This window comes from Lagopus muta, chromosome 4 (genome assembly GCF_023343835.1).
Source record: "Lagopus muta isolate bLagMut1 chromosome 4, bLagMut1 primary, whole genome shotgun sequence".
In the NCBI taxonomy this organism is placed as follows: Eukaryota; Metazoa; Chordata; class Aves; order Galliformes; family Phasianidae; genus Lagopus; species Lagopus muta.
In genome coordinates this window covers 55,439,287-55,462,829 of record NC_064436.1, presented here as the reverse complement: position 1 = coordinate 55,462,829, position 23,543 = coordinate 55,439,287, and the positions used below count along the sequence as shown (strand labels likewise).

Here is a 23,543-nt window from a genome sequence, read left to right as displayed (position 1 = left end):
GCTAGCATCAGCATAGACAGACTGCCATTGCTGGCCTTGGGTATGGATCCAAGTAGACTTGGAGAGATGCTGATGCCAAGAGAGGAGTCTAAGTGTTCAAAGAAAAAAGCAAAGCATTTTATTCTCTGAACTTTTCTGAAAGCTGGCTGAAGAAATGTTTTCCTCATTTCATTTTAGCTGCCAAGAACAAATTCATGATTTTTTTTGGCTCTCCTATATTAAGGACTATCTGACAACAATGACTGGACAAATGTGGTAAGTTAGAGGTCTGCTAGGAGAGGAGAGAGAGCAGCTGGCTTATGGCCATCAGTATTTAATATGTATTTTTTCCCAACAACTCAAATTTTTCAGGAAAAGGAGAGAGTGAGGAGAAATGAAAGTGAAAAGAGTTCAGTTGTGGGATGGATTAAACCTGGAACTAACCACAGCAAGTTTCTCAGGAATAAGCCAGTATTTTGGGTAGTGCTATTTCTGGGGAATTTTTTGACCCATTTGGCTTGGAGATGTGTTTCTGAGACAACATGTTAATTCAAAACCTGCCGAAGATGAAACATGACCTAGCTCACCACGAATGATGTAGCGAAAAATGCATTTATGAAGCTTCTGCTAGAGATGATTCTCCCTTATATCTGGATAATCTCTGAAGGTATGACAAACAGTGCCTGTGGCAAAGATAAACTTCCAGGTAGGCTTATCTTTTGATTGGGGATATTACTAATAAACCAGTCCAGAGGTGAATAAATATTTCATTTGACTCATTAGTCACAATTCGATCATACAACTGTGACTGTAAGTACAAAGACACATTACCAATGTAAAGACAGTACAAAGCTCATCAAACTGCATATTGGCCAGCTTCCCAGATTTCTGACAGCTCAGACTGAGTCTTTGAGAAGTCTACTTTCCTAGGATTAGTAAAGGAATAGGAGTGAACTGACAAAAACAGATGAAATCAGGCTAAGCCTGTAGAGAAGACAGGAACAGCATGAGCGATGTGACTCAGAAGCTTGTTGAGCCAGAAAGTTGTTAAGGTTCTGGGTTACCTGCTCTAATGCACCCTGACAGAGCAGAGGGTTTAAGCAAGATCCCAGAGGTCCCTTCCATCTTCAACCATTCCATGGCTAACTAATTCTGTGAAACATATGTCTTGTCTTATCTAGAATAGAAGACCATAGCAAGTTAGGATGGCTGATATTGCTTTGAACTATGAAAAGAAAAAGACTGGTAGGACAGACTGAAAACAAATGCCATCAAAGGGATTCTCTAAATAAATGAATTATTTATTAGTCTTTCCCCTCAACAGTGTTCTTCTGTGTTTTTGCATGCTGGATAGAGCAGAGTTGTTACTTTTTTCAGAGTGATGACAGTGATGGAGTTCATTCATATTAACAAGTGGAAGAGGGGAGTAAGTTGGGGTAGAAAACGACTACTCCCCCATTCATGGAAGAGGCTGGAGTCAAGGATGACAGAATTTCCCAGTAGTATTGGACAGAAAGATATATCATGATTGACAGGTGTCATTTTAGACAAGTAGTCACTAAGTAGATTTTGGTCACATGGTAACTCACATGAGCTTTTGGTAAATTTGAAGTAGGGGTCCTGAACGTGCAGAGGATGCTAAGGGCTAAAAGTAGGGCTTATGTTGTAGCTCTGTTGATTCTGTGTTTCTGCAGTGGCTCCTGGAGTACAGAGATGGGGCTATGGAGGTGCAGGCTGTGTTGGGATCCTCTAAAATAGGTACTGGCAGACTCCAGTCCCATCAAACAGTAGACACTGTGATATTCATTTGTGTCACTAAGGGCTTGTCAAGGACTGAACGCCTTCAGGGCTTCTTCTTGTTCCAGAAAATTAGGTAAAGCTCTTTTCTGTTGCCCTGAAGGATGACAGTATTGTTTGACAGTGTGGATGGAGCAATGATGGTAAAGAGGTGCTGAGAATGACTTGCAGCACTATGTTAGTGCATTCTACCTTGCAGTCCAGGTCAAGTTTTCCTGTAATCAGATGGAGCACTTCCAGGTATTTAAAATGTGAGACACCAAGTACTCATTTAGCTGTCTTCAAGAAGACAAGATCTATCAAGACAGATAGGAAGTATTAAATTTGAACAGTTAAGACATGCATTGTTCTATCTGACAGAATGGATGTTGCCAACGGAGGACTACCTAAAAGTAAACATGAGGATTTGGGCATCCTTTTTCTTGAAAAGCAATGAATAAAAGATCCAATAGTTGCATTTAAATGACTTCAAGAATGGGAGTGTTCATTAGCTCAGCCATCGACCTGGTATTTTCTACCTACAGACTGCTGCCAATTGTGTACTTTATGAATGTGAAGTGGAAAGAAGTACTTTATGACTTCCCTTTTAATGTACTCTTACAGCACCTTGGAAATCCCACCTACTCCAGTTCTGCCCTGCAGACAATTTTTCCATGCATTTATTACAGTAATTTTAAAAAATATATTAGATAGCTTCATGTTTCTTTATTGAAAAAACAGATGGAATTTTCTGATGCATTCATGTTGACATCATCCAGAATAGTCAGTCCTTAAATTCATACTGAGCTCATATCAATCTCCAAGATCCTTAGAATGACAGTAAAATGCTTTTTGTTTTCAAATTATCATTTGCTTTATCAATTATTTTTGGCACATTTTCATTAGTTTTCAGGTGCTACAGCATTAGTCCACCTATTTACATATGAGAATACCAGCTGATATTCTACCATATTCTACCAGCTGATAACAGTGTGCCCTTAGGATATATTTGTATATCAAAGTCAATACCAGAGGCATGCTCAATTGCTTTTAGTGAGCAGCGACTTTTAAATATTTTGACATTTTGCAATTTAACTAGGGTAACAGAAGAGAGGGTCCTATGATCAATACAAAAATATTCTTTGATCTAATCAGTAATTCATTTTTCATAAATATGCAGATTTTTCAGCTGTCTAGTAGAACTGCTAATGGATAAGTGGAGGGGAAAGGCTTGTCTGTCAAGAGGAAAATAAATTAATTCTGCATGTTACATCACAAAGAATGTACTATATTTTATTGCTTTTCCAAGAATGTTTTAATGATAGAGCCGCTATTTGCTACAGAGTTATGCTATAGTGTCCCAAAACCTAAAGTAATAAAATAATTAGGAATTAGTTTGCCTCCAAGGACACGTGCTTCATTACATGTTATGCAGTTACAGTGAAGTGTTTAGACCCAAAAATCCTTGGTTTAAATCCAAGGAACCAGCATCCAGGAACAAATCAAGAAGCTGAAATCAATTAGAAAACAAGTTTATGGGAGAAATACTTTTGGAAATGACTGGAGGATATGTTTAGTTACAGGTGAATGTACTTGGAATTACTTGCTGTAAGGGATGGGAGGAGAGTCTTGGTGGGTAAGACACCAGAGGAAATAAAGAGGAGCAGGCCTTGGGTTTTACATATGGACACCATGGTCAGCCAGGTTTGGAAGTTGATATGTATGGCAACCAGATATAAGAAATATTTGTATAAAGAAAATTGAGGTAGTGTAAAATTCTCAGAATGCACCAAGGATGACAATGCACAAGAGTTACTGAAACTTTCAAACATTGCAACTACAGGTTCTTGCTTAGTAACTTACCATCAGCTATATGATATCCTGCCTGTATACAGTAAAAGGAGGAGCCAATATGCACTTGAAATCTATTAATCTCATCAGTAGAATGTAACTCTTGAATTTCTTTTTTTACTAATCACATTATCTTTCTTCCTAATCTTTTTCTACAGTACTAACTAGCTTTCTTGTCATCACAGTCCACCTTCTCTCTGTTCTATAGAACTCTCTCAAATCTTTCTGATTTTCTTAATCTTTCCCTCTCTGACATCAGATTTGATCACTTAACATTCATCATCTTCTTCCTCCCTGAAAACTACATAAAGTTCAAGTCATAGAGTTTCATTCTGTCATGTACCATGGACTTCTAATCATAACCATTTTGTTGATTTTATTCCTTTGCCTTATCCTCATTATGTTCTCCTTTTCATATTTTATTTCTGGGATTTGTATAAAGTTTTGCTGAAAATAACATTTGAAAAATAGTGAATACAATGGGAACATATAACTTTAAAGATTAGTTACATCAAAAGGTCTTTTTTTTTTTCCCCTAAATCTGGTAATTTGAAAAAGAAGAGGACTTGTAGAAAGAAAAAAAAGAAGACCAATTTTGTTAAAGACTCCAAAGCTAGAACATAACTATGTTTTTATCCAGTTTCAAATCAACTTGAATGCTTGAAAAAAGTTGACAAGCTTTTTTTTGTATTTTTTTTCAATTTGTTCTGTTTCTTTAAATGTGTGGCAGAGATGCGCTTATATAAACTGTTCCAATCGTTAATTACTCTCACTATTATTAAACATATTAAGTTGTGGGTTTTTTTTAATTATTATTTATCTCTAGTATAGATTTGTCTATATGCGTTTATCTAATAAAGAACTTTTTTTTTCCCCCATTACATATTTTTACATTGTTATTAACCCAACTGGTAAACTTCTTTAGGCAACCTTAAGCTCTTCTATTATTCTCTAAAGGAATAGTTTCCTTTCTCATGTTTCATTTCTTCCCTGTTTTTCACTTGCAAACCTCCTCATTATTTATTTATTTATTAGCATTTTTGCTGCTCTGACATGATTTTTCAATATCTTTCAGTGGTCGTTAGTAAGTATGAAACTTGGGTCTTTTCCAGAACAGGTCAGGTATTGAGACTGAATTTGGATTTATTAATTCAACCTGATTCACCAGTTTTGGAGACATAAGTTCTATTTCACCTTCACAGGGTGTGATTCTCTTGGTTTTTAACCTGAATAGCACAATGTAGCAAAAATGCTAAATTACAGCCTGAACCAGTGATTGAGCACCTGGTGGGAGGGTATGGCAAACCCAGGGGAGTTCAGGTGCATGCAATGCATCTGAGTGACCAGAAGTGGAGGAGCCAGGATCCACTTCTTCCCAGACCTCATTTAAGGGTTGGTAGTGGAGGAGAAGGTATCTTGCTGGAGGTTTCTGTGTAACTGAAGTCTTCTAAAGGTAAGCAAATTTTCTTCTTTAATTTCAGTGTCCACAATTGCTGTATTTGGGCTTGTCCTCTTTTGCTGTAGCTGAAGACTTTGCCACCCTGCTGTTATTGCTATACTTTATGCCATGTTATGGTGTTATGTGTGGGTATACTAAAGGCAGTTTAAAAATAAACACACAAAAAAAGCAAACTCTTGTGCTATTGATCTAAACTCATAGTTTTAATATTTAATTCACACAGATTCACTCACCTATTTCACTGGTTTCGCTGCATGACTTTCAGTGTCTATAATGAGGAGATAACAAATAATATATTATTTCTACAAAATAGAAGGAAAATACATGAGTTCTATCTGAAGGGTAACTTTAAGGTGCAAAATGCAAAATCTAACTTCCAGCTCTCTCTGGAGCAGTGTACTCTGTCTGCTTTGTTGATTTTGTTGCCTTACTGATGAAGGATAAATATATAATTCTTGAACACTAGATTCACAGGATTAGGCTAAGCTTGGCTTGTTTTCTTTTTGTGTCATTTTAAACTTAAATGCTAACTCTTACATCATCATGTTAACCTTGGGGGGAAAAAAGCTCCTAAAGTTTGTGATGAATATAAAATTTTATTCTTTCCATTCGCATCTATAACGGTAGATAATATCTATCCTATTTATTGTCTCTGCAGTACTTAAAATCTTGCAACAAATATCTAAAATCTAGGGAAGCTCTTGATATATGTGGAACTATAGAGAGAAAAAAGTGATACAGACGTAGAAACAAAATCAAGAGCTAATTACAGAGTAATCACAACACTTCAGTAATAGGTTATGAAGGCATGAATGTTAATGATCTCTTAAACATCATTATAATTGTTTTTATGAACTAATTCTCATTGAGTTAGTTGTTAATGTAGCCAGGGTCAATGTCCTCAGTATGATCTCTCACTACATCCACTTTCCTATCCAAAGGAGAAATGACCGTACATAAGATTCTGTGGTTAGATTGCTCTGTTACATAGCCTCAGATGACAAAATAGTCCTTCAGTTATATTTACTTTAATAGTTCCTGAAAAAGATCTCCCTGAAAGAAATGCCTCCTATTTATTTCCACGGAAACTTCAGTAGATACAAAAGAGCACAATAATACAATATGTTAAAGCAAATTCTCAGTCATAAGCCACTATTTATCGCACAGTCACCAGTGATTTGCTATGTGTTTTCACCAGCTATGAACAAGAGCTGCCATGCCATGCTTGTAAAATATGCATTGTATAATATGACCCACTGATGAAACACAGCACCTACCACCTCACTGTTTTCACATCTAGTAATTGCTCTCCAGTAAGCACTCAGCAATTGTTGATGAGTGTCAAGGGGTGCAATTTTTTCCACATGGAGGAATTCAGTGAAACACCTTTGCTTCATATGTACTTTCAGGTCAGACTGCCCCCCTGCCATATGCCATGTGGCAATGAAATGTAATGGAATATCAGTGGGAAGGTTCCCTCTCTAGTGCCATACCACCAAAGCATATTCAATGCATATATCAAATGGATGTTTCCTTTTGGATTTCCAACTTTCTTTAAGGTAATCCTCTGGTATGTTTCTGATTAAACACAACAAGCACTTGCCTTTTCTCTGTTTTATCCTTGCTGTTATAATTGTAAGCAAAATCATAAGAGAAAAGTAGCATGATAAAGTAATAACTATCAAAATATGTAAAAGTGTTCTACTGGAATAATGGATCCATCACTCTTTCCTAAGCTTTATTTTCAAATGTAATCATGCACTTAAATGGAAAAGCACAGATTCAATTCCCTTTTTATCTTTCCATTTTTTATTTCATTCTGTCTTTAAAAGAGTCAAAATTCTTCTTTTCACAGATTTCAGAGGCTCATAACAATAGATTGCTGAGATAATGGCATCTATCAAGAACATATTTGGTGCAGGCACTAAGGTCACTGATCTTTTAACACCAGTGAAATATATCATTACACCACGTATGTTATGCCACCTACCTATATATATATATATATATATATATATATATATATATATACACACTCAGGGCTCAGAAGAAATTTCTACTGAAGTGATTATGATAATTGCATCAGCACTCTGGCCAGCACTGACCAAAGTCATTGCATTATTATTTTTTTTTTTTTTTTTAGCCTGATGCAAGAGCACCCAATTTCCCCTTTATTAAATCCTCAGCTCCTTCTTGTCTACCCTTGCCAGAAGCTTATTTTCCTTCTATTGTATGTGCTTTCCTCTGCCAGTTTCCATCTGTCTCTCCCTCACATTACTGCTCATCAATGCATCATAGAAATGCTGATGCCATTGTCTGCATACATACTTGTCCACATCTGGATTCTTTAGGCTCCTCCTTTTTTACCTACATCTCCATTCCTTGTTATCTTTTGCCATTTTTCTCACTCTGTTCACTCCTGAAAATAAATAATTCAGACATTGAAGATCTGTAAAGTGTTTGGGATAATGAATTGCAATAGGAGGTACAATGCCGTTAAGCAACTGGACACTTACAACTAACAATTGATTAGTTGACAATTATGTGGGTAAGAGAAACAGATGGCTTTGCTAATCATGTGCAAGAGCTGCATAAATTCCTCTTTTTTGTTTACACCAAAATTCACTAGATTTCCCCCCCCCGATTGCAGCTTTGAAATTGATTTGATAGTTTACAAAATGTACCACTTCGGAGCAAAGAGACATGATAACAATCTGAATGTAAAGCCTCAATTTGCTATATCAATCTGTACAGGTAATAAAAATTTGGCTGAAAAGCCATATAGAATTCTTCTGATATCTTTCAGCACTATAACTTGGGAACAGTTAGGGAGCTGCTTCATCTCAAATCAATAAGCATTGCATATGTTCTTATGAAAGACTAAATTGACTTATGCAGTGGTCCTAGCATCCATCCCTGCTTCTGCTGAAGTTAGTGGAGAAACTTCTGCTACATCTGTAAAAGGAGGCTGGAGCCCTTAATTTTATTCTTTTTCATTACTGTCAGTGAAGTAATTGTTCTGTATTGATTAACGTGTCTCTGAGAAAACGAGAACAAAGTACAGAAAGAAGGCTTTTGAAAAGAAAGTCAGCAGATCAGATCAGAAATCAGCAGATTTTTGTATTGTAATATGTACTCCCTGCCGGCCAACTCCTGCAAATGGCTTATGCTAAGTAGTTACAATGAAGTAAAAATTACAGCCTAATAGTTTGAGAATACATTAATTTATTAAATTAATTTAATGTAGTTACATCTAAACCTTACATGCATCAACAATATTTTTCTGACTACTGGTGCTGTATTCACACTATTCTGTTTATATGTTTAAAAAAAAAAAAAAAAAAAAAAAAAAAGAAAAAGAAAGGGAAAAAAAAAAAAAAAGTTTAATAACTTTTTGTAACAACGTTGCTATTCTGATGTAATGACTGAGCCCAGCCAGAAACTGCAATACTGTGCCATGGGTCAGATTGGCTTCCTTCCTTCTTCTCTATTGTGAAACTGGCAAGGGAGACAGGTGATGAAAGCATTCCTTTGAAGAATAATGGAAGAAGGAAATCACTGTGTTAGATTATTCAGTTCGACCTCCCTTTTTGTTTTCTCAAATAATTTCTAGTAACATAGCCCTAGTACAGAGTGTGAAACAGCAGCATGCAGCATCCATTTTTCTTTTTAAAACAGTTTTTAGACGAACAAACACATGCAGACATTAAAGCAAATGTTTGTCTCCTTTTTAATGACCTATAACTCAAGAAGGTGTTGAAACTACTGTGAAAAATGTTTTGTTTTCTCTTTCAGAAAGATTTATTTCCAGATAGATTAAATGATGTTTTCTATACGAATTCATTCAGCACCTTAAAAAACTGAGTTTTGAATGGAAGTGATTGGACAACTTTGTTGTTGTTGAATATAGTAGGAAGATGTTTCTATGGAAAGAAGAAAATAATAACAGGTCAGAAAGCACTTTAATAGTACCCTAATGCTAAACTAGAATAATTTATAATAATTATTTTGTTAATCCAAAAGTGAAGTCTCTTCACTTGCAAGCTTTCTGCAATTAATATTAAGCTTTCATGTGCTTCTTAAAATTATTCTATGGTACTTGTATCTGGGATTTTTGTGCTATGGAGAGGAAAATCTCTGGTTAAATAAGTTAGCAACTGATTTAGAGGGTCTGTATTCTAAGGTTCTCTTAATCTCTTTTCTTAGGTAAGTGGCCTGCATATTCTTGCACGTCCTTGTCACATGAATGTGAACTTCTTTTTTGAATTCCTTTTGAACATGTATCAGATATTGGAATGCCGTTTGAAATTCATGGAGCTACGCAAGTTTGTGCTAGCTGAGGAACTAGCCTTAATTCCCCTGTACCTCATTTTATCTGAAAGTAAAAGCCATCTATTCACACACTAGTTAAGTCTGCTAAGTGACAACAGTGTATTTATCTAGCACATCACTTACAAAACCCCAGTGCTTGAAACTGAGGAATTGAAATGTTAAGGATGCCATAAATCTTAGAGTTCACAAAGGGCCTGAACTGATGCTTGCTGAAGTCCGTAAGAGTCTTTCCATTTAAGTCAGAGCTTGTCTGGATCCATAATAAACAAGTATTTTGGTGTATATGTGGCCAGATGAGCCACTAAGGATGCTGATCTGCACATATGAGTGGACTGATATTGCAGCAGTAGTAGCAGTAACATGTCATACCCTAGACAGTTGGTACAAGTACAAAATCTACAGAGAATTCAGGAAAAGTTGGTGCAGTGAAAAAGCACTGTTTCTCAAGTGATAATACCAGCTATCTTTTTCGTCCATGTATGGTTTTTCACCTCTTAAACCAAAGAAACTGAAAAGGAAGAGTAAAAGGCTTGTGTTCATTTTTTCAAACAGACTTTTAATTATAAAAGGTTAGAATTATCTATCAATTTTTCTCTATCTGTCCAAGCTATATAGTTCATAAACATTCAAATATTTGAAAAGTACAAACATACCAAAAACAGTGTAGCATATTATATACAGGAAGTTGTTCAACTTTCTCATTTCTTGAAAACTAAATTAATGCACTAAACTAAAGCATTTATTCTTATAATAGTTTTATATGAACCTTTCTTATTCAGTACTGTCAATAACTGTTTCTACTTTCTACATGGCTTGCTAGCACACACTAAACTTGAGCATCTTGTAATAACGTTAACACTTTCAACTGTTTCAGAATCCTTTCATCCTTATTCATTTCAGTACATAGCAAGCACCCCTTAACAGCATGATTAAGGAAAAAAGGATTTGAAGAATTTTGAGCTCATCTCTTCTTAGGGAGAATAATTACTTCATATTTATTTTTTCTTCAGGATTGCTTTGTAAGATGTCATTGATCATTCTTAATTCAAATAATAAAGACATGTTTTTAAAGGAGTAAAAATATGCAAGCAGTACTCAATATCATATTTAAGATTGCTGGTGGCAGAAAGCTCTTGAATGAGAAGAAGCAATGGGAGAAGCCTCCATAGAAATTGTTAAAATGCAGCTGGTCCAAATCTTTGGACCTGTCAGAAAGTAGATCAAAGAAACTTTTATCAGACATTGACAAAACTAGTCCACTATGATTCAAATTAAACATACCTAGAGGCATCATTCTTTTACTGTAATCTTGTGAAATATGATGGTCTCTATCAAACTCATATTGCTAAAATATCTTTTTGTCTTCTAGGTAAACTACTCTGTCTTGATAGACTTTTATTTTTCACATTTTCTCTTGGAAGAAAAGCTAATGTTGAGGAAATACAATTAAGTATTTGCATAAAAGTATCAAATTATATTGCAAATAATATTCTACAATAAAACCAATTGGTTATTATCATGCAGACAACAGATGTGGCTCAAGGCTATGATCTTCAACGCTGAAACATGTAGATCTAGTAGAATAATAGATAACATACTGAAGAATTCTTACTTTTCTCATGCAAATGATAACATTAGAGACCACTTATAACACATGAAATCCAGTCATTTCTCCAACAAATAGTTCGGTCCCTGGAACTGCTTATAATCTAATCATAGCTCTGGTACAACCAGAGAAACAAGAAAGGAAGGTGTTGCAACAAACATTCATAATATTCCTATCTTTTTCACTTATTTATTACATTCAGCGTATTTGTTCTGGCACCATGGACTGGTAGATTCTGTAGACCTGGTAGACTAGAACTGGATCCTGAAATCCATACATGTTAAATACAAAATTATACATTAAGCCTGATTCAAAGCATAGTTTTTTATCCAAATAATAATTTTTAAGAACTCATGGGATGTAAAGACAGAACTTGGTGAGCTGGGTTGGCTTGCTTATATAGTGAATTTTAATGGCAAGAAAGTTGCATCTGTTCCTAACTGTCTTTCAGCTGCTAGATGCTGCTATATTGCTGATACCAGAGCACAGAAACAGATGGGGAAGAGGAGTGTTCCTCTTTTGGTAATCCAGTATCAAATTCAACTGGGACACCCAGTTGATAGCTCTAGCTTTTTGCACAGTGTGGTGGTTGAGCTAACAAGCCACAGTGGATATAGTAAGGTTTTCCACAAAGTTGGTCTTTTTGGAGCAATTTCTGTACATATGGAGCCATTAATCTGCAATCCAAATTATCTATCCATACTGGTTTGTAATGAACACACCTGTGAGAATCTAGATACATTCATTTGATTAAGTATGCATGAATAATAGGCAAAATCTTTCACATTATTTATATTTAAACTTTCTGAATTTTTGACCGATAGATTTGACTTAATTTTTCATATATTATGATGGATGATGCTCATTCTGCTTGTAAAGTCTAATATGTATAAAGAGAGCACCTGGGATGTAAATAGGGAAGCTGCCTGTTGATTTATTTATTTATTTATTTATTTATTTTAATGCTGTGCTTTATAAAACTCTGGAGGATAGAACTCCCTGAAAGGAAGAGGGGGATTCATACTCTGCTGCGAGCTTGTGAGCATGGAATATTATTTTGTGGTAAAGAAATTTCCAAAGCTTAGTGTCATGCAGGCTGGTGAAATGAAAGAGTGGGGAGTTACATATTCATAACCTAAATGAAAGAAGATTTTTGTGGGGGCCCGGAAAGGACTCTTGAGTTTCTTACGACTTGGAAGCCAATGAAAAGGTTTCTAGAATGATAGTATGTATTCTGGACACAGTAAGAGAAATCTGGGGACAAATACTGTAGTTTCTATTTCACCTTACATGGCATTTTTTCTATTCTAACTTCAATGTACATGGTACGTTCATATTAAGTCTAGCTTTATAGTTTTTTATATAATTTTTGTAAAAAAAAAAAAAGTTTAGATATTCTTTTCTGAAAAAGCTTTTTGATTTGAATCCCTGCATACATAGCTGCCTCAGAAAGGAGGAATGCACACTTGTGAGTGGCAGTAAGCCTGAAGTCAGAACCTAGCTTTACTAGTGAAGTGAATTTCCGTACATCTGGAAACTAAAGCTGAGATTGGGGGAAAAAAAAAAAAAGTAATCAGAAAAGAACTGAAAAAGAGTATATTTAAGTCTTCCTGTTAAGCAGGTACAGGTGGGAAATACTGGAAAGCACTAGAATTCAGTTGCTTTTCTGGGTCCCTCTAAAGAATCAGAATTTGTAAGATTTAGTATGTGAGGTTTGCCCATTATTATAGCAAAACTTGCTGTAGATTAATATGATTTTGGTTCCTTTACATTGACTGCTGTCTCTTAAAGAGTTCTAAAACTTTAAAATATTTTTATTCCTCTTCTTTGCAGCCCTATATACAGCGATGAACATCTTTGGCATCTGTAATACTACTGATCTGTTCTGTCTAAACTTAAGCTGTATCTTTGAGAAGAGACTTTGGCCATTTGGTCCCTTTCAAAGGGAGACTTGAAGGTATGTTATGAAGCTTAAATGGCATTGTGTAGTTTAGTATGTATTAGAGCCTGCTGCTTTCCTGTAGCATAAGTTAAATTTTCATGAAAAACAAGAATTCCCCTAATTGGCACCTCAGGGCAAATTGAGGCAGACTGGAAAAGCCAAACTGGATTCTTTGCCTTTCATCCATCACTATTACCTGCAAAGGCTTGACACTTAGACAAGACCTCCTTCAAGTGTTTGCTCATTTGTAAATCAATGGGTTTAACAATTGCACTATTAAGCTTCATTTCTCAGTAGTGTTGGTTCTTCTGCTCTTAAAAAGTGCTTTAACAGAAAATATATTCACATATTGGGAACTATAAACTGATTTCTTACATTCTCTTTTCAAGGTATAATAACACTGTAATGCATGTCTGAATTTGTCCTGTGGCCTATTCCTAAAAATTTTTTGAATTAGCTTCAAGCTTTTCTCCTGAAATTGTGTGCTACATCAGCTTTTGTTCAAAGAGTTTGTATTTGACTGGTATGTTATGTAAGTAATTATAAAGTACTCTGCAAGTTTTTAAATGGGAATTACTATTTACTAGCTCTACTTTTGGATAATTGGTCGTGTTATCCATTACTGGCCTTTGTTGCAAGTTCAGAAAATAATAGATTCTGGTATTTTTGCCTGATTGTTTTATACAAAGTTTTGGTTTGTTTTTTTGTTTTTGTTTTTTTTTGTTGTTGTTGTTTGTTTGTTTTTTAAGATTTAGCCTTGACTGACTCTTTGCCTAGACAATGCATATATTTTGGTGGCTTCAGCTATATATAAGTCAAAGAAGCATGCTGGTAACAAAAGGTGAAGGCTGATGTACTCAACAAAATTTTTGCCTCAGTCTTCACTGGCAACTGTTCTTCACACACCCCTTGAGATGGTTGAGAAGGTGGGAACTATGAGAGCAATTTCATTCCTGATGTAAGTGAAGATCAGGTTCATGACCACCTGAAGAATTTGAAAATCCACAAGTCTATTGGTCCCAATGATTGGGATGCATCCCAGAGTCTTGAGGATTGATATAGTCACCAAGCCACTCTAGATATTTGAAAAGTCATGGCAGTTAGTTGAAGCCCCTGGTGATGGGAAAGAGGGCAATGTCACACCCTTTTTAAAGGAGGATAGAAAGGACAGTGTAGGGAACAACTGATCTGTCAGCGTCACCTCTGTGCAAGGGAAAATCATGGAACAGATCTTGCTGGAAGCTATGCTTGGGGATGTGGAAGATGGAGGTGATACGGGACAACCGGTAGGAGTAGCTTGCAGTACCAGCTTTGAAACTAAATCTCTGACTTGAACTAAATAACATTACATTTCTTCTCAAACTGATAGTGGCAGTCAAGGTAAAAACTGTCTATTCTGAATGTACATGCTGACTAAGTGAACATAAATATAATATTGTCATGTATGAACTTTGTTTATCTGTATCTCACTGTTAGTTCAAATCTTAATTTAAAGCAACAACAAAAATAGCATGGTAACTGGGTGGTGTTTCTTTACTGTAACTTTACTTGATGTAAATATTTGTGAAACCCTGTTCTGCTCTTTACAGTGACCCTTGACAAACATGTTAATCTGTGATAATGTAAGGATAGTGAACTTTCAGATGAACCAAAAATTATTAAAATAGAAATAATCATTCTGAGCTTTAAAAAAAAATTACATAATAAAATCACTGAAAAATATCAAAGGAGCACTGAGTTTGAAAATAATTAAGTTTCATTTCAAAGGAAATATTTGTAGGTAAAACATTTTTTAGAAGAGATATATCCATGAAACTAAATTTAAATTGCCCACCTCCTTCATGCAGGAGGCTGTTGGAATAAAGAGAAGGCTCAGGGGTCCATAATCATATGCTCACTGCCCAGCAAAGATTCTTGGGTGGCAACAGGTTCCCCAGCAGGAAAGGTATAAGGATAATTTGCTTTGCACTGGCTAAGTGTTGAACCAACAAATATTGAACCCCGCGTGCTTCCAGCATCCTTACTGAATAGTTAAGATTCCTAGAAACCTTATGTCTAGCAGTAGGTATGACCATATGGCTCGGAATGAGGTGCAAAATTCAGTAATACAGTGATGAAATATCTGCTTGTATGAGAAGCTTCTTCTGAACATTTGCAAGAGGGTGTTCTTGGTACCTATTCCTATGAATTTCTGCTTAAACAATTGATTTTTGTGATAACATCTGGCAAAGACTTCAAAAATGATGTGAAGTGAGAAAATTAAAAGAACAAAAATACTTTATAGACAGGTATTACATCAGTAAGTGACTGTATCTAGAGATAAATGAGGCTTTCTGAAAGGAAAAGTAATGTTTTTTATGAAACACTGGAACAGAGTTGGAGTGTAAAAGCAATAAACAACAGGGTAAGGAAGCATTATTTTGTCAGACCTGTCTGAAAGAGGAAAAATTCCTATTTTAACATAGTAGAGAGACCATAACATTATTCAGTGTATGAACATTTATATGACTTACCATGACACACACATTTAATTTTTGAAGAAAGAAATATTTTTTTATATCGGTATACATAGCATATCAGTAAGGCTGAAGAGAGTTTGTTCTAAGAAATACTAATGCAGGAAAAGTGTAAAAGATGCTAAGACCATTATTTGATGATCGAATTCATTTTTCTCTTTAAAGTCTCTTAATGACTTGTCTGTTCTGATGCAGTTCTCTGTATTCTATTAGATACAGTATTTTTAAAATTCTGGAAATTGAAGATGAAAATGTTTTGGAGTGATTCAGATTTCTTTTTTTTTTTTCTTTTTTTTTTTTTTTCAGAGCGTGGAATTTTAAAATAAGCATTTACAAGATAAATTTCTAATTCCACAGTTCTTCAGGTCTTCAATTAGCAAGTTACTGTAGCCACTGGGACAATACAAAAGATAAAAAATAAAATCTAGTTTTGCGAGTGAACTGTAGAATTTTGAAAACATTGGTTGTGATCTGTTTTTTTTTTTTCAGCCACACAGCCCCAATTCAAATCAAACATAGGGTTAATTTGGGTTATAGATAGGGATCTATCTATATATTGGGATATAGATATAAACTACCTGAAGAAATTTACAACAAAGGAGAAAATTTAAACAGGGGAAATGAATTCTGTCATGTTCTCTTCTTCTTTTTGTGAGCAAAAAATAAGGATGGTGGTATGGAAGATTGTGGTATGGAAGACTGTTACCTAGGGGAAAAAGAGGTACTTCAGCAAAGTACGCAAGGTGATTTCAAATGTCACACAAACCTTAATTAATCTCACATCAGCATTTGATCCTGAGATAGGAGATGATTCCTGTGTAGGAGTACTCCCACACTTCCTCTATAGTCAATGAAGAGAGAAAGACACCCTGAAGAATTACTCAGGTTTCACATAGGATGACTCACTCTGAAGAGGTGTCTTTCACTTTTTATTAACTATTTAGCAACACCAGGGTTGTAATTTAGACAGCCAATTTTAGAGAGAAATCCCTTACTGAAGTATCTAGTCAGAGTAACTGAAAAGAGCTAAGCCTCTCTAGAGGGTGATTCCTTCCATACTAAGAGAGATCTCTACAATGTGTGGGGTGATTCCTGTTCTACAGATGCTGCGTGACCTTCTTAGGCTCTAGAAACTAGCTGAAGTTAGGTGAGGCTAATCCTTTCTTTAGACCAGTTTGTTACCTAAGTGAGAAAGTTAAAGCTAAGCAAGAGAAACTTGGAATATAATAAAGATATAGAGTACAACTATTTTGTTGAAGAGGATTTGCCTTAGTTTAACATGGTCATTTGCAATGACTGCTGAATTTCTGAGGGTTGTGCACACTAGTGCATTTTTCTGGATAATCAAGTACATCCAAAATACTCATCAGTAAAGGGAAGATTAAAATTTTCTGACTATTATGCTTTTAAGCATCTAAAAACATAGATACTTCAACAAAATCATTTAGTCACATCCTTGCTGCCTTAAAAGCTCTATTTCCTTCTAAAATCTGCTTCTGTGTGTCAGTTAATACCTGTTCATTTTTTTTTTTTCCACTACTAATTCTTTATAACACTTGAACTCAAATTGAGCTGTAGCTGAGTCACACTAACACAAATAAAACAGGCAATTCAGAAGGAAACCCTCCCCTGTACTATAAACTATAAAGCATCTTTTAATTGTTTCTTTACTGAAGGCAATCTTCTTTCCTCTCCCTTTCTCAACAAAGCAAAGTATGTACTCTAACATAGTGCTATGACAGGTGTAGGGCTTCAATGTTGTCAGTTCTAATCCTTTATATGTCACACCTTCAATCATATACTGAGCCATGCATTTTAAACAGAAGTCTGTTTTCTAGTCTGTGGCAACAGAGTGCCAGGACATACACTGTACAACCATATGGGTGTCTCTTTGCAGGACATATGTTGTACATCCTTAGGCACTAAAGCAATTAACAAGCAACTGTAAAGTAAATGTGATCTCCTCTGAAAAGCTCCAGAGCAACTTTCAGTTTTTAAAATTATATTGCTAATTTATGTCATAAAGAGATTCAGAACGTCAGAGACAGGTACAGTGATCATAAACAAAAGCAACAATAGACATCTTCCCCACTCAGGGAAAAAGCTGGGCCAAATTTAATGTGTAAATAATCAGGATTGGGGCGTAGCCACAGCAACTGTACTGACCGGTTTGCACATATTTTTAAAATTATTTTTTCCCCTCTGTTTTCTTGTGCTTTTTCTTCTTCCAATCACCATGAGCCTTCCCTTTTCTTATATTTGGACCTTCCATTATGTAACCCGTAAGAAGTCTTGAAATGCTCCTGGTTGCATCCCAAAATATTCTATAGGCAGTTATCCCCCTCAGGTCTGTTAAGTGCTCTGAAGAGCCTTTCCTCTGATCTATCCTCATAGATGTCACCTCCGCCCCTGGAACCAATGCTCTCCTGGGACAGGCATGTTTTTCTGATTGGGTTACTGGGGTGTAATGTTCTGTTTTCTCAACCCTCCACCCCACAGTTTTGTCCCTGCACTCCAGCTTTCTATCACACAACCCAACATCCTAGCACCATGGGGACTCAAGAGAGACATCTTGGATTAGAACACAGAAGAGTTTAGGTCCCCACTTTGTCTTCATCACCACCCATTTTTTTTTCCTGCTTTGTTATAGCCTCTACGTACGCTATTTTCTATGTAGACAATCTTTTCAACCATTCCTCATGTACGTTTTTCCTTACTCTGCTGTTGGCTTTTTCTACACGTTTTTGGTATACAGTTTGCAAACTTGTTACCAAACATTTGTATCACGTAAACCAGCACAGTGCCCCATATGCAACAAATCAGAGGGAACACATGAAATAGGAATGCATTTTTTCTTCTCTAGAAAAGGCATAGTACAGAAACCATGGTGTTTTGAAAGATGAAAAATAAGACTCAGCAACTGATATTGCTGCATGGTGATATCATTCATACTATTAATTGATTTGCTATGCTTATTGCACAGAAAGAAAATGCCAGCTTTCACAGACTATGAGAAGACAGAAATCCACTTTTCATATTCCAAGATTTGCAGAACACAAAAGGTTAATTACAGGAAGGGTGTGTGAAAGAGATGCTGTCCTTTATTGTGTTTGAAACTAAAAAGATTATAAAAGACTGTTTCAATATTCACAGTCTTTTACTTGTTCAGGTGCTGCACTTCATTTTGGGAAACACATTTTGATTTGGCTCTACGACTTCTGATTTGTCCTCCTCAACCACTGCACATAACAAAGGGCTGAAAGCCAATCCAAATTTTTTGCTGAAGATTCAGTGAGACAACACAGGTAAGGAACAATTTAGAACTTATAGATAAAATAGCCATTCTTAAGATGTTTCTGTAGTTTGAGCAAGACCTCCTTTGTAGCACTCTGAGGCTTTACTCTTAGTGGTATTTCTTGTGACACAGAACTCTAAAAAACCACATTTAATTTGCTGTGATTCTGTAATCATGAAGTCTGGATGTCGACATTCAGTAGGTTCACATTTGCAGTTGACCAAATACACAATCATCAGATAAATGATCTTTGGAAAACTAAGTCTGCTGCATAAAGAGATTTAGAAGCCTTACTTTATACATCACGCTTTCTGAAATGTTTGTTTTTCTAAACTTTTCAAATGAAATCACTTTGATTACAGCACTACATGATTAATTTTTAATTGCACAACAAGAGCTCCTAATTTCCTCTCTATTTCAGGCTGCCTTCTTCTATTTTAAGAAAATATTTCTGTATCTGAGGACAAAATATTTACTCCAAAATTAAAAACATGTTTCCACGTGGGTGTTCCACGGTTGTTGTGGGCTGCCAGTTTTAGAAATATTTTGGCTGAAAATTATGCTGTGGCCTTTATGAGGTTTTGAAATTATTAAAACATTTTAACATTACTCTATAGGATCATAGAATCCTTAGAGTTGGATGGGACCTTTAAAGGCTATCTAGTGCAACTCTCCTGTAATGATCAGGGACGTCACAGCTAGATCAGGTTGCCCAGAGCCTTATTCAGCCTCACCTTGAAAGTCTCCAGGAACGGGACATCAACCACATCCCCTGGCAACCTCTTTCAGTGCCTCACCATTACCCTCTCTGTAAAATACTTTTTCCTTATATCCAGCCTACATCCACCCTCTTTTAGCTTGAAGCCACTTGCCCTTGTTCAATCACCACAGGCCCCACTAAAGAGTCTGTCTCCTTTGTTTCCAAGCTCCCTTTTAGATACTGAAAGGCCACTCTCTGGTCTTCCTAGAGCCTTCTCTTCTCCAGAATGAAAAGTGTTTCTTGTATACTGAGGATTCCACATGTGGACTCAGTACTCCAGATGAGGTCTCACCAGTGCAGTGTAGAGGGGAAGGATCGCAACCCTTGCCCTGCTGGCCACATTTCTTTTGATGCAGCTCAGGATACGGTTGGCTTTCTGGGGGCTTTCTGGGCTGTGAGGGCATATTGCTGGCTCATGTTTAGCTTACCATCCACGAGTACCCAATAGTCTTTTCCAGCAGAGCTGTGCTCAATCCTTTCATGTTTTAATATTTCTTTCTTCATATAATTCTTCGTTTCATTTCACACTGAGGGTGGTGACGCACTGGAACAGGTTGCCCAAGGAGGCTGTGGATGCCCCATCCCTGGAGGCATTCAAGGCCAGGCTGGATGTGACTCTGGGCAGCCTGGCCTGGTGGTTGCGACCCTGCATATAGCAGGGGGGTTGAAACTCGATGATTATTGTGGTCCTTTTCAACCCAGGCCGTTCTATGACTCTATTATTTCATTTTATTTCATGGCATTAAAGTAGCGTCTTATCAAGATTCCATTTAAAATAAAGATTTGGGGTGTGAAATACTTACTACCATGGAATTATTTTACATGAGATTCCTATACTAGTGAGATGTCTTAAATGCATATTAACGTAAACAACAGTTAGAAATTAAACTAAATACTCTGACAAAGTCCTAGTCTCTGTAAAGACAGCAGTTTTACCACAATTTTGGTGAGGCCAAGAATTCACCCTGTCATCGACCACCTTTCATCCTTCTGTGATAGAAGCCCTAAACACTTTTAGTATACAAAGCAGATAAGAATTGCAAGCATAAAATTAAGAATTAAGCATGAAAAAAAAAGGAAGTTGCATAATATTTATTCAGTGTACTGTAACCTTTAATTAAATGAAGAATAAAAATGAAAATAACTGCTTGCTTAGAATTTGCTGACTTCAGCTTGTTTGAAATGGGCAGTACAAATTGTAAAAAAACCTGCTTTTGATAGACTGAAAAGGTAATTAATATAAGGCAGCAACCCATTCCGTGCACTTCCTATGACTGCATAGCATTGCTCAGCAGCTTTCTTCCCTCAAGCTAGTCAGTTGAGTAATCCTTCCTATGTTTTTTTCCTTCTCAAAAGCTCCATTCAAAAAAATTCTGTCTTCTCGTCCAGCTACTTCTTTGGTCTCTCTTCCTTATTGCCTGCCAGTTATTGAGTTCTTATTTTAGTTCCCTTGCCCTTCTAATGCCACTCTTTACTTATCAGATATGAGAGCTGGAATCCCTTACTCGTGAGAGCTAATGTCATCCTTACTTACTGATTTCGAAACTACAGGAGAAAATATACATATATGTAGGCAAAAGCAGATATCTGTTTTACACTATATACCTTCTTTCACTCAAAGTCTAGTTATCTCTGCTCAGCAGATTGATGTCCTTTTGCCCCTGCTACCAGGACATCATGCAAAAGGAGACCAAAGGAATGGATGAAGATAGAATGAGGTAAGTCACAGCAGGCATGGGATTGAGATGGTTACCATGATTAGTTGAGGAACAGTAGGTTGAAGTTTCTAGAAAAGCAAAAGAACTGTATAAAGAGGAGTGAATAATGACTACATTTTTGGTATTCCAAGCACGGCTGGTGGCACCATTTACTACGAAACTGAAAAATGTTATGGGTCTATTTAACACTTCATTTTTGGGAGTGGTTTCAAAGTGATGTGACATTTTGAGTTGAGTTTTTTTCCTTTCTTTCTTTCTTTCTTTCTTTTTTTTTTTTAATTTTATTTTTCCTGTGTTGTTGTTTGCTTGTTTGTTGTTGTTGTTGAAGGGAGAGCAGTAAGTCCCAGCCTCTTTGGAGAAACTCTGCTCTTCCATGATTTGAAGAAAATTCTTGAATTTCACTCAGGATAGGAGTAGTCCTTGTCAGAGGCAAACCAAGAATATATCTTTCTCTGTCTGAATCTGGGTGGGAATCAAACAGGATAAATCATTGATTTTTTTTTACTATTATCATTCCTCAAACAGCACTGGATTCCTACAAACATTGCCCACGGAGATTCAGAAGTCCTAAACTGGAAGAGGGGAGGATATCTTGTATGAGACTCCAACCAGGTATAGACTATGTTTGACACTCTGTTATACTAAGGGCATAATAAAGTATAATAGTCCAGTTCACAGGCATCTCAAGTTGGGCAAGTAGAATTTATTGAAAACATCAGACCTTAATTTCTTTGTGCATACAGAGTAGTGATTAGCAATACCTTCTTATGTAGTTTCTGTAAATATTTATGAAGGGCATGAGATGCTATAGCAACAAGCAACATGCAAATCTCAGGACAAAGTTTGTTTTTCTTTTGGTGTGGGATATGATTAGCGTGCAAAAACAGTGTGGGGGCTGACAAATTCCTCTGACCACACAACAGACTATGAGGCAAAAGCAAAGTACTGTTTAATAACAGCTCATTTTGTGTATTGAAATAAGTGGAACCCTGTGGAGAATGTCTTTGCTTTTTATATCACAATATATGTATCTCAAAGACTGAAGTAACAGAGGCACTGTGGATTTTGCTTACACTTCAAACAAGAAATATATGCGATGATTCAGATAGAACTGATGGCAAGCCTGTATCCTCTTTCCAGCTGTTAACGTCTGTACTGGTGATCTATAATTCATGGGTCCCATAGAGGTTTTCAGGGCTAGATAAAATATCAGAGTATTGCATTCAAATTGACTACAAAGTGTTGAGTATTTTGTTCTGCCTTCTTCTGGCTACTGGCAGTGAATTTTGTGTTCAGAAAGACTTCTCTTTAAATCAACACTCCTTTACAATAATATTGCCCCAATGAGAGACCTTAATAATACAAGAAACCAGCATGTTTAAATACATAAAAACCACAGTAGGGTAGAGAAACCACAACAACTCAGCAGGCCTGTGCAGGACCAGCGGCTACAGCAATGAGAAGAGGATCAAGGAGAAGACTGCCATATAAATTCAGCATTTATTAGCTTACAGAAATTATTTTGTTTAACTGAGGTTGCAAAATGACAGTGAGAAAAGTGATAAAATGGACTTTCCAGGGTGAAGCAATCCAGAAATCTTAGCAGTCTGAAAATTGTTTTTTCTAGTCTGTCTTCTAATAATCTAAATCCTAGTCAAAGGGATTATTTGTTTGGTAGATGGTTAAAGACTGATTCTGGGAAAGTCAGTATTAACAGAAATTGTTAAAGATGCTATTAGGAAAACACTTTGAATTGTTTAATTTGCTGTTTGTATACCATAAGAGATATCTTCTATTTCATACAACTTTCTGCATATTTCAAATACAGGTGTGAAGTTCCTTGCCTTCCTAATCACTGTTTTAATAGAGAGCTAAACATTTCTCTGATGAGGCAAAGAAATATGCTGCACTGATGCCATGGACAACGGAAATTTTTTTCAAACTAACTCTATGGTTAAACTGTAGTTGTTTTCATTTGACTGTATGACCTTTATACACTTATTAAAAGAAACCTGAACTATTCCTTTTCAAGCTGTTAAACTCCTGTTTTGTACGTTACGTGCAGTTATGTTCGCATATTAGAAAGATACCCAACATTTATGATTTTATAGACATTAGCCAGCAGAGAAGTCTCTTACTCAGAGCTGAATTAATAACCTGGCTTAGTATCAGGGCCATTGTGCTAGTGGAAGTTATCCTACATTATCCTATGTTAGAGGAATCAGATCTGTCTGTACTTTCAGTGGAAAAAAAATCAGTATTTCTGTAATTTCAACAAAAGTTTCCCTGTGTACAGTCATAGAAGTACT

At 36.1% G+C, this 23,543-nt stretch overlaps 1 long non-coding RNA gene across 2 annotated transcripts; it reads left to right on the top strand.

Moving 5' to 3' along the window:
- Positions 1-4,987: 4,987 nt before the first annotated feature.
- Positions 4,988-23,525, top strand: LOC125692181 (uncharacterized). Of its 2 annotated transcripts, none has more exons than XR_007376506.1 (8): positions 4,988-5,059; positions 6,475-6,624; positions 8,861-9,014; positions 12,837-12,960; positions 18,631-18,766; positions 21,160-21,234; positions 21,760-21,846; positions 23,063-23,525. It is a non-coding gene; the product is annotated as an uncharacterized LOC125692181 (long non-coding RNA). The 2 variants fall into 2 exon arrangements; XR_007376505.1 differs by having other exon boundaries at positions 21,138-21,234.
- The last annotated feature ends 18 nt before the right edge of the window (positions 23,526-23,543 follow it).